Source organism: Poecilia reticulata, chromosome 2 (genome assembly GCF_904066995.2).
Source record: "Poecilia reticulata chromosome 2, P_reticulata-male-v2, whole genome shotgun sequence".
Classification (NCBI taxonomy): domain Eukaryota; kingdom Metazoa; phylum Chordata; class Actinopteri; order Cyprinodontiformes; family Poeciliidae; genus Poecilia; species Poecilia reticulata.
This window is the reverse complement of record NC_088831.1, coordinates 19636489-19652358: the sequence shown is the minus strand read 5'-3', so window position 1 is coordinate 19652358 and position 15870 is coordinate 19636489.

Sequence of the window (15870 nt, the reverse complement as noted above, 5' to 3'; positions counted from 1 at the left end):
AACATGAATATGAACAACATAGGAGGGCACCAGGTAGTTTTTAACCCCCCCAAAAATTTGGGGAAATTTAAACCCATTTTGTCATCTTGCTGTAATTAAGGCATCAATTTAACTGTAACCATGTGAAATGCAGCAGTTTTATTATACATTGTAAACTTCAATAATATTTTAGCAACAAATGTAAAAAAAATGGCAACATTTTGTGTATGTCAGTACCAATCTCAAAACCACTAATATTAGAATTAGTTCTAATGGCCTCAGCCAATGGCTCGATGGCAAGCACAAAGAGGGCGGGACTCACTGGATCTCCCCTCACAGCCGGAATGAATCAGAGGTGATCCCATTGGTGACAACTTTAGCTTGAGGGGATCTATAAAGAGATTGTATCAAACTGAGAAACCCATCACCAAACCGATTTTCTTAGGGACAGAAAAAAGGTATTGCCATTCAACCATATCGAAAGCCTTTTCAAGTGATATGGCTTGGTATCTTTTTTTAGCAATGTGTATTATGTTAAGCAATCGTCTCAAATTATTAGAGGAAAATCTATTTAGAACAAACCCTGTTTGATCAGGGTTGATCAGAAAGGGTAGATGCCTTTCCAAACTTTTTACTATCATTTTTGTAACTAATTTATAATCGGTATGGAGGAGTGAGATTGGTCTATACGAAGAACATTTTAGAGGATCTTTCCCTTTTTTATAGATGACTGTTACACAACAGCTTGAGTGAATGAGTCTGGAAAACCCCCTTCTCTTCTACCTTGCTCGAGAACATCCATCAAAAGAAAGTGGTACTAGAAGGTCTGGGAATTCTTTGTAAAACTCGGATGGAAAACCGTCCTCACCAGGGGATTTATTTCCTGGAAGTGACTTAATAACACTGAGTAATTCCGCCCTAAGAAAGGGTATGCCTAGTTATTCCTGCCCTCCTCTGATAAGCAAGGCAAATCAATGGAGGATAGAAAGGACTCGATTTCATCTAAATGCCCCTGAGATTGTGACGTATAAAGATCTTTTTATAGGCCTAATTGATTTCTCCAGGGTTATACGTTATAACTTTTGGGGTTTTTTTAATAGCGTTAATTGTTCATTTGTTTCCCTCAGTTTTAAGTTACCATGCCAACACTTTCTGTGCCTTTTCTCCAAGTTCATAAAATAGTTGTTTGGACCTAATTATTGCCCTCTCTGCTTGATATGTATTCATGGTGTTGTATTTTAGTTTCAGGTTCACCAGTTCTCTCTGTACATGTCCTTAGTCAGGGCAATTTGCTATGTTTTCTCAAGGTCAGAAATGTGTCTTTCTAAAGCATTAAGCTCAAAGTTATACTTCTTCTTTATTCCCTTAGTATATGATAAAATTTGCCCCCTCAGAAATGCTTTTAATGTGTCTCAAAAAATAAACATATGGAGCGGATGGTCTATTTGTTAAAATGAAAAAATTAATTTGTTCCCTAATAAAAGTACAGAATTCGGGTTGTTTTAAGAGGGTAAGATTGAGCCTCCACCTGTACTTTTCTTCTATCCCGTCAGGGATAGACATTAAATTACCCAGGAAAATAAGTAGCTCTAGGTGTTTTGACTGAAGACCTGGGATTAATTATTCATTTCTGTAGAAGAAGAATTAATCTATTTTTCCTTATGAGTATTTGGATCTACAACAGAGATAACGGCGCTTGTAGCATGACAACTATTATAAACCTTTATTTCATTTATTAAAATGCTTCTTTAAAATAAGAGGACAAAATAACTTAGCGTTTTACCAAACATATTATAAAATATGTAAAATGCAAAGCTTTAACAAAGTACTTAGCTATTAGGTTGTCAATAAATGTACGCCTGATAAAAGAAAAAGGGATGCAGTGCTTTGCTACACTGACAACTAGATAAACAGGTCAGGAAAAAAGTTAATTAAAATAAAATATCGAGGGAGAGGGAAGTAGTTCAGTTATGCTAGCTTGACTTTGACAACCTTAACATGTAGATGTGGTGTGGAATTCTGTTTCAGTTCTCTGTTTGTGTATGTGTATATATATATATATATTATTATTCATACTAATATAGTATATTATATTTGTATTAATACAATATACTAATTATATTAGTAAATCATTACTAATATAATTTTTAATAATTATATTACTATATAATTGTAATATAGTAATATAAATTACTATATCACTAAGTATCATATTATATATTGTATAATTAATTGTATATTGATTAATATACTAATATATTAATCATATTATTATTATTGCTATTATTATTACTAGTAATTATTATTATAAACAAGTTAAAATTTTCTTCCATCATCTATCTATTATCTAATGTGCACAAAATCTTTTTGTACTGTGGGAGGAAGCCGGAGCACCTGGAGAGAACCCACTCATGCTCGTGTAGAACATGCTAACCCCATGCATAAAGAACCCAGGCCGGGATTCAAACCCAAGACAACAGACTGGACTGGAGACGCAACAGTGAAGCGTCTATAAGGGACAGAGCAGACCGGAGGAATCCTTCAAGGTTTGCAATAAGATGCTGCAGATCTGTTGGTCAATCAATCAATCAATCAATCAATCAATCAATCAATCAATCAAATGTTATTTGTATAGCACATTTCAGCAGCAAGGCATTTCAAAGTGCTTTACATAATTAAAATAAAAACAGAAATAATCAGTGAGAAAGAGAGAGATTAAAAAAAATAAAAATAAAAAAACAAAAAACATTACATCATTAAAACGTCGAAAAGAAAGAAGAAGAAATTAAAAACATTAAAGACATCAAAACTCGCACTCTAAACCTAATTTAGCCATAAGCAACTCTAAACAGGTGAGTTTTAAGTTGAGATTTAAAAGCACCCAGTGTTTCAGCTGTTTTACAGTTTTCTGGAAGTTTGTTCCAAATCTGTGGTGCATAGTAACTGAATGCTGCTTCTCCTCGTCTGGTTCTGGTTCTGGGGATGCAGAGCAGACCAGAACCAGAAGATCTGAGGGGTCTAGACGGTTGGTACAGTAATAACAGATCTTTAAGGTATTGTGGTGCTAAACCGTTCAGTGATTTATAAACTAACATCAGTATTTTAAAGTCTATTCTCTGAGCTACAGGGAGCCAGTGTAGGGACTTTAAAACTGGTGTTATGTGCTCTATCTTCCTGGTTTTAGTGAGAACCCGAGCAGCAGCATTCTGGATCAGCTGCAGCTGTTTGATTGATTTATTAGTCAGACCTGTGAAGACGCTGTTGCAGTAATCAATGCGGCTAAAGATAAATGCATTGATGAGTTTCACTAGATTGCGCTGAGACATAAGTCCTCTAATCCTAGAGATGTTCTTCAGGTGATAGAAGGCCGACTTTGTGACTGTTTTAATGTGGCTCTGAAGGTTCAGGTCAGAGTCCATCACTACTCCCAGGTTTCGGGCTGATCGCTGGTTTTCAGTTGTAATAACTGAAGCTGTGCATTGATTCTAGTTCGCTCCTCTTTAGGTCCAAAGATAATAACTTCAGTTTTGTTTCTGTTCAGCTGGAGAAAGTTTTGGCACATCCACACATTGATCTGTTCTAAGCATCTATTCAGTGACTGGATGGGTTCAGAGTCACCTGGTGACATCGTGATGTAGAGCTGTGTATCATCCGCATAATTGTGGTAGCTAATCCTATGTCCTGTTATAACCTTAGCCAGTGGGAGAATATAAATATTGAAAAGAAGGGGTCCTAGGATTGAACCTTGGGGTACCCCACATGTGACCTTTGACCTCTCTGATGAGAAGTTTACGATTGAAACAAAGAAATCCCTGTTCTTTATGTAAGATTCAAACCAGTTGAGCACTGGACCGGAGAGTCCGACCCAACTCTCCAGTCGATTCAGTAAAATGTCGTGGTCAACAGTGTCGAAAGCTGCACTGAGGTCCAACAGAACCAGCACTGTGGTTCTCCCACAGTCTGTATTTATACTGATGTCATTGAACACTTTTACAAGGGCCGTCTCCGTGCTGTGGTGAGCACAAAAACCAGACTGGAAGGAGTCAAAGCAGTTTGTTATTGTTAGGAAGTTATTTAATTGTTTAAAAACAGCTTTTTCAGTAATTTTGCTGATGAATGGGAGGTCAGAGGTCGGCCTGTAATTCTGCAGTAGGGATTTGTCCAGATTGTTCTTTTTTATCAGTGGTTTGACAACTGCTGTTTTCAAAGTCTGAGGGAAAACACCTGAAGAGAGCGATGAGTTTACTATTTGGATCAGATCATTAGCAACAACAGGCAGAACTTTCTTAAAGAAATGTGTGGGTAGGACATCCAGACAGCAGGAACTGGAGCTTAATTGACTTATAATTTCTTCTAGGGTTTTATAATTTAGTAGTTGAAATTGGGTCATTTTTCCTGCATTTGTTTTGTTTGGGCACAGCATTAGTACTGTCTTTGGAGTGGATGTGCAGATTAATCCTCTGATCTTTTGAATTTTCTCTCAAAAGAAACTTGAAAACTTGTTGCAGGCGGCATTAGATTGAAGCTCAGGTGGCAACATCATCAGAGGATTTGTGAGCCTGTCAACAGTGGCAAATAAAGCTCGAGCATTGTTAATGTTTTTGCTTATGACATCTGCAAAGAAAGCCTCTCTGGAATGTTTTAGTGTTGTGTGATAGTTACGTAGTCTTTCCCTGTAGATGTCATAATAAACGTGCAGTTGACCTTTACGCCATTTCCGTTCGGCCCTACGGCAGAGTTGTTTTGCAGATTGAACTACTTGTGCATTTCTCCATGGAGATTTCTTCCTACCAGTCACAACCTTCACTTTAGTGGGGGCAATGTAATCAATGATATCTGAAAGTTTGCACTGAAAATCATCCACCAACTTATCTACGTCACTATAACTTAAGAGTGAGGAAGAAGAGTAGATTTGATTAAATGTTTCTGCTGTGTTTTCTGTGAAAGTACGTTTTGCGATAGTAGCTTTTTGTCCAAGTGGGTTAACGGATAAAGAACTATCAAAGAAAACAGCAAAATGATCCGACAGGGCGACATCAGTTACAGACAGTGGTGGAGAAAGTACTCAAAAAATGTACTTAAGTAAAAGTACAAATACACAGTCAAAAATGTACTTAAGTAAAAGTCAAAGTACCACATTAACATTTTACTTAAGTAAAAGTAAAAAAGTCCTGGCTTTTAAAAATACTTAAGTATTAAAAGTAAAAGTACTCGCTGAATGCATTACCTAATCGCTAATATCAATAAGTGTGCCGATCGTATTTAATTTTAATACATCAGAAATGTGCCATTTTAATGAACACTACCACAGATTAAACGTGTTCTTATTGTGTTTATTCTCTGTAACAGTTTAGACTTAGATGTGTGATTCTATGGATCATTATTTCAGGGATGGAAACATCTTGTCTCCTGTCCTAACATAGCATGAACTTCATTAGTGACATTTATTTAGAAAGAAATCTAACTGAAAGGGGATGTAAAGAAGGTGAGGGGAAGCAACCAAGGAGCCATGTAGCAGAGTTGTAGTCAAGACCACCGAACCCGAGACCAAGACCAGTGCCCCGCGCTAAATGACACAATAACTTTAAGTTTACCTATCAAAATTGGTTCTCAGATTGATCTGAAAGATCCACATTCCCATAAAAAAACCTAGATATTAAATACTTAGAGCTGAAATATACACTGCTCAAAAAATAAAGGGAACACTTTAACATTTAAGTGAACACTGAAGTGTTCCCTTTATTTTTTTGAGCAGTATATTTAACCAGTATCAATTAAAACTCACTTCATTCTGTTTTGCTTTCATCGCTGTGCTACAATCCGCAGAGGTCTCCTGCTATTCCTAGAAAAATAACGCCCTGGGCGGTTGCCCATATTGCACATGTCAGAAACCACAACTGAAACATCGCAATTAACGGTAAATAACGTTCAACTATGAACACTGTCCAACGGCGCAACAAGTAACTAAGCAGAATGAGCATCATGACTGTTTTCATCCTCCCTCCCACTGCGATGTTTGCCACCATGACAGGAGACGAAATCAATCAATGAGCAATGAGCATGCTCTGTGTTCATACGTTCAACTTTTACTTATTCAGCGATTAAATAAATGTGTGTATATATATATATATATATATATATAGTCTACTGCAGTGTACACAAAATCACTATATTGCAGACTTTGGTCACAGCGTTGTCCCATATTTGCGACACCTCAGTCAATACACAATAATTCAGCGCATGAGTGACAACTTTTTTTCATCGCAGTTGGAACATGTGTCTCTGTGGACGTGATGCTTTGTTAGCATCACGTCCACAGCGCTTACCTTTCTTTAAGCTTTCCTTCGAAGTGATGCTAAAAGTTGGACGAAGTCCCACCGTCTGTGAAAGCGAAGCGCTGCTGATTTTACATGTCGCCATATCTATGATTTATGCAGCGTTATTATATTACTGACGATTAGACAGACATCTTCTCCCGCTCAGAGGAAACCACTGCGCATGTCTGGAGCTCCGCGTGCGAATAAAGGTGGAGCCGATGGGCAGTGGTGGAGAAAGTACTCAAAAAATGTACTTAAGTAAAAGTCAAAGTACCACATTAACATTTTACTTAAGTAAAAGTAAAAAAGTCCTGGCTTTTAAAAATACTTAAGTATTAAAAGTAAAAGTACTCGCTGAATGCATTACCTAATCGCTAATATCATTAAGTGTGCCGATCATATTTAATTTTAATACATCAGAAATGTGCCATTTTAATGAACACTACCACAGATTAAACATGTTTTTATTTTGTTTATACTCTGTAACAGTTTAGACTTAGATATGTGATTCTGTGAGTCATAATTTCAGGGATGGAAACATTTTGTCTCCTGTCCTAACATAGCATGAACTTCATTAGTCACATTTATTTAGAAAGAAATCTAACTGAAAGGGGATGTAAAGAAGGTGCGGGCGGGGTGGAGGACATGCAACCAAGGAGCCATGTAGCAGAGTTGTAGTCAAGACCACCGAACCCGAGACCAAGACCAGCGCCCCGCACTAAATGACACAATAACATTAAGTTTACCTATCAAAATTGGTTTTCAGATTGATCTGAAAGATCCACATTCCCATAAAAAACACCTAGATATTAAATACTTAGAGCTGAAATATATTTAACCAGTATCAATTAAAACTCACTTCATTCTGTTTTGCTTTCATCGCTGTGCTACAATCCGCAGAGGTCTCCTGCCATCCCTAGAAAAATAACGCCCTGGGCGGTTGCCCATATTGCATATGTCAGAAACCACAACTGAAACATCGCAATTAACGGTAAATAACGTTCAACTATGAACACTGTCCAACGGCGCAACAAGTAACTAAGCAGAATGAGCATCGTGACTGTTTTCATCCTCCCTCCCACTGCGATGTTTGCCACCATGACAGGAGACGAAATCAATCAATGAGCAATGAGCATGCTCTGTGTTCATACTTTCAACTTTTACTTATTCAGCGATTAAATAAATGTCTATATATATATATATATATATATATATATATATATGAGCGGCTCTCAGTGAGGCTTCAGTCCTTAGGATCCGTCCAGAAGAATCGGATCGTTCCTGAATGTCATATCACTATATTGCAGACTTTGGTCACAGCGTTGTCCCATATATGCGACACCTCAGTCAACACCTCCACACAATAATTCAGCGCATGAGTGACAACTTTTTTTCATCAGATGCAACATGTGTCTCAGTACAGCTAGCTTTGCTAGCACAGAGCTTACCTTTCTTTAAGCTTTCCTTCCAAGTGACGCTAAAAGTTGGACGAAGTCCCCACCGTCTGTGAAAGCGAAGCGCTGCTGATTTTACATGTCGCCATATCAATTTATGCAGCTATTATATTATAGACAGACATCTCCTCCCGCTCAGAGGAAACCACTGCGCATGTCTGGAGCTCCGAGTGCGAGTAAAGGTGGAGGCGATGGGTGACAACAGACACTAAGTCACATTATTGCTCGGATTTTACGGCGCCACCTTAAGTCCCTGAACTTCACATTTTAACGGAAAAAAAACACAACGCGACTTGGATGTAACGAGTAACGAGACAGTTTTGTAGAAATGTAGTGAAGTAGAAAGTACAGATACTTACTGTAAAATGTAGTTGAGTAAAAGTAGAAAGTATCCATTATTAAATCTACTTAAGTAAAGTACAGATACACGAAAACTGTACTTAAGTACAGTAACTTCCCACCACTGCCGATGGGTGACAACAGACACTAAGTCACGTTATTGCTTGGATTTTACGGCGCCACCTTAAATCCCTGAACTTCACATTTTAACGGAAAAAAAACACAACGCGACTTGGATGTAACGAGTAACGAGACAGTTTTGTAGAAATGTAGTGAAGTAGAAAGTACAGATACTTACTGTAAAATGTAGTTGAGTAAAAGTAGAAAGTATCCATTATTAAATCTACTTAAGTAAAGTACAGATACACAAAAACTGTACTTCGTTACTGTCCCACCAACAGAGACATTGGAAATATTCACACCCTTACTGATAACCAGGTCCAGTGTGTGTCTCTGAGTGTGTGTTGCTTGTTTGACATGTTGTGTTAAACCAAAACTCTCTAATATATTACAGAGCTTTTTAGCCCCTCGGTCTTGGGGGTTGTCAACATGAATGTTGAAATCACCGACAATTATCAAACAATCGTAATCAATACATATGAGAGATAGAAGCTCATTCAAGTCCGCAAAGAAATTTTCCACATATGTTGGTGTTTTGTATAGAGTTAGTGTCAAAGTTCGTTTATGGCCTTTTACCTCGATTCCAAGATATTCAAAAGACATAAAATTACCCAAAGAGATTTTACTACAGTTTATGGTATTCTTAAATATTGAAGCGTCCTTTTTGTGTTTTCTATTTTCACTTAAAAAATTGTACATAGGAGGCGTTGATTCAATTAGTACGATTGCTTCATTATTGTCATTCAGCCATGTTTCTGTCAGAAATAAAACATCAATATTATGCTCAGTGATGAAATCATTAATTAATAGAGCTTTAGCACAGAGAGATCTGGTGTTTAAAAGAGCCAGTTTAAGTGACTTGGAGGCTGAAAGCTCTTCAGTCTGAGGTTCCTTTAGATAGGGGATCAGTCTGAGGTTTGAATTAAGACCACTGTTTTTTGTATTTCTGTTTTTTGTAACTGTTCTTGTAGTGATCCGGACAGGTATTGTCCTGCTACGCAATGTTGGGGGGCCAGACACATTCTGGAGAAAGACGGGTGTAAAGATAATATCTGGACCCCGGTCTCAGACCTCAGAAATGCGGAGTGCTGGATCTTCAGGGAGGTCAGAGGCAGGTGGCTTAGATCAGTGTTTTTCAACCATTTTTGAGTCAAGGTACACTGTTTTAATTGAAAAAATTCCGAGGCACACCACCAACTAAAATAAAGATACTCTGTAGGGTATATAGTCTAATATATAGTCTATATATAGTCATTCTTATCAAAGTCTCTTGAATAGGAATCAAATAAACACAAAAATGTATTTTTATCACATTTTACATTTCTTATTTCAAATTGCACTTAACATATCCACTTCAAAAATACACCTGAACAGCCACAACAATGTGGTGTTAAATTTAAAGAAGTTGTAGAAAACGTCAGTGTTTTACAAACTAATCCACAAGCATTCTTATAGCCAGAATACAGAAAATAATTCTTATTTTGAAAGAAGCAATAATATTTGGGAAACATTTCACTTCATATTCACTGTTACAATATGAAGAGTTGCATGTACAAAATGTCAATATCTGTATATTTTACCCACCTTGTGTGAAACCTGTGCATGTTTGGATGAAAACAGCTGATTTCCTGGCAGAAATTGAAGAAAAACAAAGCTTTTCCTCAACATCTCAGTCTCTCTCTGGTTTTAGTTTTTATAGTAGCCAGGCTTCAGAAGCTCACTTCACACAGACATGTTGTGGGAAATGGACTCATGTTCTTTCCAACCCAACTACTGCTGAGCTTCTCTGTCTTTTCCATCACTGTCATCACAGTATTGCTAGATTCAGTGCTCTCAGCGCTACCTGTAACATTTGTGCATCACTAATTCTCTTGTTTTAATGTAAAATGCTCTGTACCTACTGCCATCTAGTGGTAAGAACATTACATGATTACGCCGCTGCTACTACTACAGCAGATACTCGAAGATGTATCTGCTGTATAGTCCGAAAAATACCAATTACCGTATTTTTCGGACTATAGAGCGCACCATACTAGCACCTTTAATAAAAAAACAAAATAAAATAAAAACTGGAAGCTGCTCTCGGTTTTCCATTAGGATCCAGCAGAGAGCGGCGTCCTAATAAATCTGCTGGACGCAGCCCTCCGTCTCCAAAGCCGAACCATGGTTTCGTTCACACCGAGCTTAAATGCAGCGGCTCTATTTCCCTCCTGTAGTGCCAGATCGACAGCCCTCAACTTAAAAGCTGCATGGTATGAGTTTGAAAACATTTCTCCATCGTGCCTGCTGCTAGCATGTGCTTGTTCTAAATGAAAATTAGCACGTTCTTCTTTTGATTTACAATTTTGACTTCTAATGATTCACTTCCTGCTAGAGAGCCCCCTGGTGGTTGAAGAAAAATACACAGAAAAGCCAGAGCGGGCAACAATCCGCATGGTTCAAAGTTAAGGAAAAAAGTAGCAGGTTTTAGTCCGGAAAATACGGTACCATAGTGAAATTGAATAATTTCCACGGCACACCTGACGATCACTCACGGCACACTAGTGTACCGTGGAACAGTGGTTGAAAAACACTGGCTTAGATGAAGTGAGAGTCGTGCCGAGGCGAACCTGTTGATCCATACTATCCAGCTGGGAGGAGAAAGAGTCCGTCCGTCTTTCTCTCTGACCTGAATTCTCCACCAGCATTTTCAGGCGGCTCAGGTGAAGCCAGACTCTCTTTAGTGGTTCACTTTGTGAGAAACTCTGATCTTGTGAGTGAGTGTAGGAGCAGAGAGGGAGGGGGGAAGGAGGAGGGGAACCAGTCATTCTGTTCACAGTCGATGTTTTATCAGTTTGTATTGGAATAGTTTGTTCTTGATATGCGGAGGGCTCCATCCTAGTCAGACATCCTTGAGCCTGTTCTTCTGAAGCGATGGTCACATTGTTGTTCTTGTTGATAAAATAAAAAATGTTTGCAGTGAGCAGCCTTATTCCATGTTTGTTAAGATTGCGTCCTCCTCTTCCAAAGAGGTGAAAGCGCTGCCAGTAGATCCAGAGGTTATCGATGAAGGTCACTGAGCTGGCAGAGCAGGTTTTAATCAGCCATTTGTTTATCATAAGCAGCCTGGAATGTTTTTTGTCTCCCCATTGAGGCGATGGAATTGGACCACTGAGAAATAACTTCATTTTTAATTTTCCCATAGTGTCCAGAAGAATATTAAAGTCCTCTTTTAGAATCTCGGATTTTTGCTTTGCCAGATCGTTGGCTCCAACATGCACAACTAAAGTCTCCATGTTTGGCTGATCAGTGGTTAGAGAGAGCCCTTTGCGGGTCAAATCAGATACAGTGTCACCAAGACAAGAAACCACTCTCGTTTTCTTGGGATTGCAAACATGACTGATTCCATTTACTGCCTCATCTCCAACAATAAGCACTCTTGGCATACCTTTCGTTTTCCTGGTGGTCACTTTGTCCTTCGGAGCTTTGTGCAGTGGATGCGTTGGTTTAGCCTCATTGCTGATGTTTGAAGGTGGGTTTTCACTCAGAGGCTCGTGCTGAAGTGCAGAAAATCTGTTTTTCAGTGGGATTCCCACAGAGTCAGGATGTTTTGAGGCTCGGGCTGGTCGCTTTGTCCTTGGGAGTGGGCTCGGTGTAGTCGTTTTGGTTCCAGCTGCTTGTTTGCTATTCTTTGGCGGAGCAGGTGTTGAGGTTGAAGGTGGGTTTCGGCTCAGAGCCGGCCACGCTGATTCATCCAGGTGAGGGGTTCTCCCCGTTAGTCGTCTCATGGGATCTGCAGTGTGAGACTTTTGTTTCGGCTTGGCGCCCTGAGCGATCCAGGGTGAGCTGCTTGGTGCAGGGTGTACGATCTCTCCGCTGATTTGAGGAAGAGTTGTTTCATATCCACAGGTAGCGTTGATCTCAAAGTTCACCTCCAGCCGTTGAATCTTTGTTTCTAAAAACTGAAGTCGTTGTAGAATACTGCTAATGTCCTTGGGGTCGGATGGGGGCATTTTGCCCTAGTTCAACTTGGAGGTGAAGAAAAGTGAGGTAAAAATAAAAGTGAGAAAATCTCCCGGTCTTTAGGTTTGAAGTAATCCAGTTATGATATCGATAATGTGAATAAAACCATAAAAATTGTGACTTTAAAAATAATTCACAAGCAAAGTTATCAGTAAGGACGGGAGAGAGCAGGATAAGCTGTTCCTCCTTCAGCTGCCAGACGCAAAGCAAAGTTGGTGAGAGCGTCATCTCTTCTGCCGTCATCTGTTGGAGCAGCAGCATCAGAGCCAGGGTTCTGAAAAGGCTCAACAGCCTGATTAAGAAGGCTGGTTCTGTTCTGGGAACGACTGCGTAGCAGATGTGACAGTCGGTCAAAATGGCCAACAACAAAAAGTTCCAGGTTTTTGGCAACATCTCTCTTGACTGTCTTGAAATGCTGCTGAAAAGGATGAAGTTGAGTCTTCATCCTTTTCATGAAAATGAACTCCTCCCCACGTGACAACTGGCTGTGAACGCTCAGAGCAGACTTTTTCTTGCCCAGATCTGTTTTCTGAGGCAACTTTCAGAATTTTTTTAGGCTCAACCGTCATCATCTTCTCACAACCAAATTCTCCAGCCAGAGAAGTGTGTTCCTTGAGGTCATGGCTAGCTTCCTCAAGAACAGGCCTCTCTTCTACGCTCCTGTCTTCAGATGCCGCTTTTTCTCCAATCGTCGAGGTAGTTTGTTCCTCGGCTGGGGAACGATTGGAGAAATCGTTCCCTGCTTTAGCCGTCTTTTCCAGGGTCTCGACCTTCCCAGCTGGGGAAGGCTTGAAAAGGTATGCGTCAAAAACGTCGTACTCTGAGTCAGTGCACTCCAGGTACGACGGACAGCTACATTTTTTCTGATGGAAAATGCCCCCCCCAGCCGGGGAGGGCTTGAAAAGATGTGCGTCAATAACGTCGTACTCCGAGTCAGCACGCTCCAGGTACGACGGAGAACTACGCTTTTTCCAAAGGGAAACCCCCTCCCCAGCCGGGGAAGGATTGAAAAGATAGTCGTCGAATACATCATATTCGGAGTCAGTGCCCTGGTCCTGACAGCTACTTCTTTCAAAAGTGATGTTGGGAAGAAGTTTATTCATAACTTTCTTAACTCCTGCTGTAATTGCATACCCAACACCAAAACTCAAGGGAAAAAACATGCTGATTAAAGTTCCTTCCATCCTAAAAATCCTTGTAAAACAATACTATCGTCAACGAGTTGCTTGTATAATACCTGATGTTTTGAGATGCAAGCATTCATAACCTCAGACATTCTTTGATCTATGACATAGATCTATGTCATAGACCTATGTCATAGAAGAGGTCATAGCTACAATGAGCTGTAGTTCTGGGGGAATTTCTTGCTTCTGACTGTTGCTATGGAAACGGTCAGATCAGTTCTGTGTGACTCAAACTATTAACCCTTTCCAACTGTGTCACTTAATCATTCGAGGCGCCATGATGAACGTTGGAAGAGAAGGACAGGAGTATTGAACAGAGAGACTTAAGTTATTTTTCCCAAGTTGTTTTTACCAATTTATTCATGGCTTCTTTTTGTTCGAGTGGAGATAACCTGTCTGTGAACGTAGCAAACCTGATTGGGGCTCATAGACGGTGGTATTTACAATAGTTGGAAATAGCTGGCTTCCAAACTGACCCATACTTCCTCACGCCTGATGAATGTAACAAACATTCATCAGGAAATCAAATTATTGACTTTGCCTGACTTCACACCAAATGATTTATATCACTATGTCATAAATAGAGTTTCCCCTTGCACCAGAGCAACATTAAAAACGTGCAAAAAATGAGATGCTAATAAGTTTTTTTCCATACATGCTAGGCTACATGATGGTGGGGCTTTGCATGATTTTGTAAATAATGACAATTTAATGTTAAGTTGGCATTTTTAATGGACTTTCAATGCAACTTTGTATTAAAAGTGTCATTATTTACCAAATGACACTTCATGACAGCTGTAATAAACATTCATAAAGACTTCTTTGTTCATGACAGGTGGTATGTCATGTTTTTAACAGTGTCATGTCAGTCACAGTTCACACCCCTTCAAATAAAGTGTTACCGACTCTTTTTCCTAATAAGGACTTGTACGCGGATGAAAACTGCCTGAGTGAGGATTATACTCAGGTAGCCATGGATCCTGAACAATTTTTGAGGGATGTAAACAGGATGTGTTTCAAACGTGGAACTGAAGAGGAAAGAAGAGATATGGTAGAAAAAATTCTTTGGAGGCTGATTTATAAGTCTAGTCGTAGATCCAGATATGCCGCTTACAAAATGAAGCACACCGTACATGTCCAGAAAAAGCTTGCTCCAAAACTCTGGGAAGTGATAAAGGACATAGATTTTGTCTTTTTTGATGCGATGGAAAGAAAACTCTGCCAAGACATCTTTCAACTTCTCTGTAGCAATGGACCTTACCAAGCTTCGCCCAGAAACGCCCCTCAAAAGTCCCACGTGACTTCATGTCTCACATTAACAGCTCAGCTCCAATGTCTAAACATGGCATTTTTCGTTCTCTGCAGAGTATTTCTGAGTCGATTAGTTTAGCATTTCTGCCGGATTTTCACAAAATATCAGCCACGACAATGGACAAGAGAACCAACAAGTTCCTGTCATCATCTTTTTTGGACGACATCAAGATGTTTTAGCCACGCGATGCCTCTAACATTGTGCGCGTCACAGCTAAATGCTACTGGTCGATGAGAAAAACAGCAGATTCTCACACCCACAGCATAAATATAGCTGTGGACAAGATCACTGATGGCTAATGTTCTTGCAAGGCTGGGTAAGTTGGACATTCATGGTTTTGAGGGTTCGAATGTGCCTAGGACTTATACACGGTACTCGGTGCTAGCGTGGCTTACACGATTAGCGTGGCTAACACGATTACAGTTTAGTAAAAAGCCTTTTCAGGTGAAATAAAATCTTTAATGTATGTCAGATACGGTACACATTGCATATTGATCTGTTCAGCTAACGTAAGGCTGTAACAGACAGGCTTCAGGATGTAGAAGTTGTATCGGTACTGCTATTATGCTGTACTTGGCTAAAAGGTTTTCATAATGGATGTGTTTATTATTGACTTTATTTTTTTCATTCACTAAACACAAAGAAAGCAAAGCAATAATACTTACACCAGCAGACACTTTGTTCTTATTGATCCTACGACGGTTGAGCTGCAAATGCGGTCGTGCACAAGCTTTGATCCAAGCAAGGCATTCCGTTTCAGATTTTGAAAATCTGAATTTTAGTTCCACAAACACGATCAGGATACCTGACATCGCCTGTTCAGATACCCCACTGACGGTGAACCAATGTTTTTCGAGTCCTGACGCAAAAACTTTCTGTCGGTCTGGTAGTCCACAATGTATATTAGTATGAGTTTGTGAGACGGTAAGGCACGTGATAGCTGCGCTGTGACATAAAATGGGCATTGGCCAATGAAATGCGGCCACTGTGGTAAGGTCCATGATGATGTGGTTAGAGAAAAGCTGTTTAAGATGATAAAAAGTGACAACCCAAACAGTCATTCTTGAGAATAGGGACAAAACAGGTCCTACTGATAAAGCACAAAATGTGAATAAAATATACACAAAATATAAATTTTACAGAACCTTCTTAGCGCATATCCC